The sequence below is a fragment of the Cervus canadensis genome, chromosome 31 (assembly GCF_019320065.1).
Source record: "Cervus canadensis isolate Bull #8, Minnesota chromosome 31, ASM1932006v1, whole genome shotgun sequence".
Lineage (NCBI taxonomy): Eukaryota > Metazoa > Chordata > Mammalia > Artiodactyla > Cervidae > Cervus > Cervus canadensis.
In genome coordinates this window covers 33,932,850-33,936,376 of record NC_057416.1, presented here as the reverse complement: position 1 = coordinate 33,936,376, position 3,527 = coordinate 33,932,850, and the positions used below count along the sequence as shown (strand labels likewise).

The following is a 3,527-nucleotide window of genomic DNA, read 5'->3' as shown; positions in this document are numbered from 1 at the left end:
GCCGGGGCCCCAGCTCTGGTCGGCACTGTGACTCAGCAGGTCTGACCTCATGGTCTTGCAGTTCTCAACCTGCGGGTCACAGCGCTGGGGCTCCCGGGCTCCAGAAGATACCTGAGGGACCCACTCTGTGCTGGATTCAGTAGCATTGTTACAGTCAGGGAGTGTGTGTTGGGAGTCCAGGGGCAGGGCTGTGTGGGGGGAGGAACTGGACCCGGCAGGATCGTGGGGGAGGGGAGGTGACCCACCACTCTGAAAGAGCCAACTATGGCTCACGCCTCCTCCCTAGGCCGAAGGGTCTAGCTCTTTCTGACATTCTTCCTGGCCTCACACACTGTCCTGGGATGCCTTTGAAGGACACTCTGGGGGAACCCTCGGCTTCTGTGGCCCCATTTGCAGGTTAAGGTCCTGAGTAGGCTGGGGGCGCAGACGAGGTTGGCACAGATGGGGGTGAGGTGAGGATGGAGGGGAAGGAACCCCAGGCCAGCCAAGCTCCGGTCCCCGGAAGTCAGTGGTCCTGGGGATTCCGTACTGTGGGATGCGGCGGGGACCAATGGGGGTGGGGGAGGAGCTGGAGGACTTCCTTCCCTTTTCTGAAGCCCCCTCCTCTTCCCCCAGTCCCCATCCTCCTTTCTTCCTCTCTCTTTCAAATCTCCTTCTTTACTTCTTTCCTCTATTTCTATAAAACTTCTGTGTTGGGCAAGCTCTTGAATCGGGGGAAGCAAATCAAGCTTAAATTCCTTAAAAAGTTGCCAGACTTTGAACTTTTGGGGGCAGTGATTACTTTCTTTTGGGGAAAAAAAATTGCCAGGACCGGTCACCTGGAAGGGTATTTTGGGCCACCTTGGGCAGGATTTATACCCGGCAGGTTATCAACACCATTGATAGTGCTTCCTCCTTTCCTGGAAACGAGGGACGCAGGAGGAAAGGGAGAGAGAGAACGTCTCCAATAGGACGGCTTTCAGGACTTGATATGCATGCCCTGCAGGTGAATTTCACGCACTGGACTTGACTTGACTTGCTTGACCGTGATGGACAGGCGGGGAAGAGGGGCAGAGGGGAGATGCTCTGAAGACGGATCTTTTTCCTATGGTCCACATGTGAGTCACGGGGATCCGTTCCAGGTTGCCTCCAAGGGGACCTTTTGATGTTGCGTGGTGCCTGGAGAAGGGAGCCCAAGCCGAGAGCAGATCAGTCTGAGGGTGGAGAGCAGGGTCCACGTTTGAGATGCTCCCTTTGAAGGACCCCAGCTTGGGGACTCTCCAGAGGACCCCTAAGGCCCCCATTGGAGGGTTAGCTTTCACTAACTGCTAGGTTGGAGAGCAGGAGCACTTGCCCTCAGATGGAACTGTTCTCTGGCTCAACTCTCCTCCCTGACCCCATCCCCTCCAAACCTGGCAGGACTCAAAATCACAGCCAGTGAATTGGGACAGGGGAGTCATGAGCTGAGCAGGACAGCAGAAGGGGCTTCACCTTCCAGAGCCTGTTTGCCCACTGGCCAGAGGAAGCCCCTTCCTCAGGAGCCCCCGGCCCACCCTCTCCCTGGGTCCTGGTCATCCGTCAGTCACTGGACCCTGCCCAGAACCACAGGAGGAGGCACATAACCCAGATGGATCTAAAAGACTTTTTTTTCTGCCAGGAACTGGCATTTTTGTGTAGATATCAGGACTAGAAGTCAGCTGGAGATGGCTCACTGTGGTGTCAGCAACACCATGAGAATCCTGTGCAGGGCTGTCTCTGGAAATTCTCCCACTACACCCTTGAGTCTGTCCCTCTGATCGCCCCTCTGATCAGATGCTTTTCCCTTCAGTCCAGCAAACTCTCCTGGTTCAGGTTGTTAACATAGACCTTTAAGGCTTACAACTGAATTCTGGGAAGTGGCTCCATCACAGTGAGATCTTCACCAGTTTCCTTTTTCTGTCCTTTCTGCACCGCTTGCATTCTTTGGATAGCAAAGAGAGCTGTGCAAAGGCTCCAGAGACAGGCAGGCAGCCCCCTTGACCAGGAGCACACATGGCAACCGGAGCTCCGGGGCTGGAAGAGGCCTGGGAGGCCGTCCTGTCCTCACCCCATTCTATAGGAGGGGAGACTGAGGCCCCGCACCGCGGGCTTGCATGTTTCCGAGCAGCACCCGTGGCTAATCCCGGACACTGCCCTGTGCAAGGAGTGAAGGAACCTCAGTCTGTGCCAGAAGGCGTACACGGCGTCAAGACCTTCCAAGGAGTTTACGGCCGATGAAGCCCTACCATGCTCCTTTCCTCATGGGGGCCCAGTGTGCAATGGCTGCAGACGGCAGCCTCCTTGGCAGTGCGTGTAGCCTGTGGCCTGCACGGCTGGCCCTGGGGGACCTGGAGACAGCCCTTCCCAGTGGACGTCCGTGACTGGCATGCTGTCTGCAGTCCAGGCTCCTTTCAGCTGTGTGTGGTGCCTTTGAAAAGCCCCCGGGCAGAGTCCAGGGTCCACAGTGGCCAAGTTGTAATGTCCATCCACACAAGGAGGAAGAACAGGGACCATGTGATTAAGGCCCCCCACACGGCCAAGTTCAAGTTCCCTGGCCGCCAGAAGATCCACATCTCCAAGAAGTGGGGGTTTACAAGGTTGAATGAGGATGAATTTGAAAACAGGGTGGCAGAAAAAGCGGTTCATTCCAGATGGATGAGGGGTCACATACATCCCTAATGACGCCTCCCTGGACAAATGACCAGTCCTGGACTCATTAGAGCCTTGGTGCTATCCACTCCTTACTCGTGCCCACCAATGAATCCTACTTTCCTGTTGAAGAAAGAAAAAAAAAAAAGACTTCCTAAGGCGAAAATAAGATTTTATATTTTCTTTCTGACCCACATCCACATGAAAATACTGAAGAGGCTCGTATTAGGACCAGGAAGAAAGAGATGTTTCCTTTCTGTTTATCTTTTTAAAATCCCCACTGAGCTACTGATGCAACAGGCAGAAAGCGCTGGACGAGGAAGCAAGGGACAAGCGGTCACTTTAATGCAAAGGGCTCAGAAAGCCCATCCACAAATTCTCCCTCCGGAAATCAAACCAATGTTGTAAAACGATTATCTTTCAATTAAAAATAAATAAATTAAAAAAAAATTCTCCCTCCAATCCCTATGCTTGAAAAGCTTGGGAAGGTAATTAGACCTAAGACCATGACTGTCCTCCAAACCCTGCCTGCCTCTGAAGCCCTTCTTCCTGGCTGGATACCACCCTTGTGTTTTCTGTGTGTTAAGAATCTATTTCTAGGGAGATTTTCATGGCCAGGTGTTTTTTTTTTTTAAGTCTTTACTGAATTTGTGACAGTATTCTGTTTTATGTTTTGCATTTTTTTTTTTTTTAGCCAGGAGGCATGTGGGATCATGTGGAATCTTAGCTCCCTGGCCAGGGATAGAACTTGTGCACTGGAAGGCGAAGTCTTAACCACTGGACCACCACGGGGAGGTCCCCTTGTGGCCAGCTAATGGGGACTGTGTCTTTGGAGGCAGCGTGGCTGGGAGCAAGTTTAGACCGTTTGCTTTTAAATGTGA

General features: G+C 52.9%; 1 non-coding gene across 1 annotated transcript; it reads left to right on the top strand.

Annotated features, from left to right (window-relative positions):
- Window positions 1–2,222: 2,222 nt before the first annotated feature.
- Window positions 2,223–2,357, top strand: LOC122432673. Its single transcript, XR_006266935.1, has one exon. It is a non-coding gene; the product is annotated as a small nucleolar RNA SNORA70 (small nucleolar RNA).
- Window positions 2,358–3,527: the final 1,170 nt, after the last annotated feature.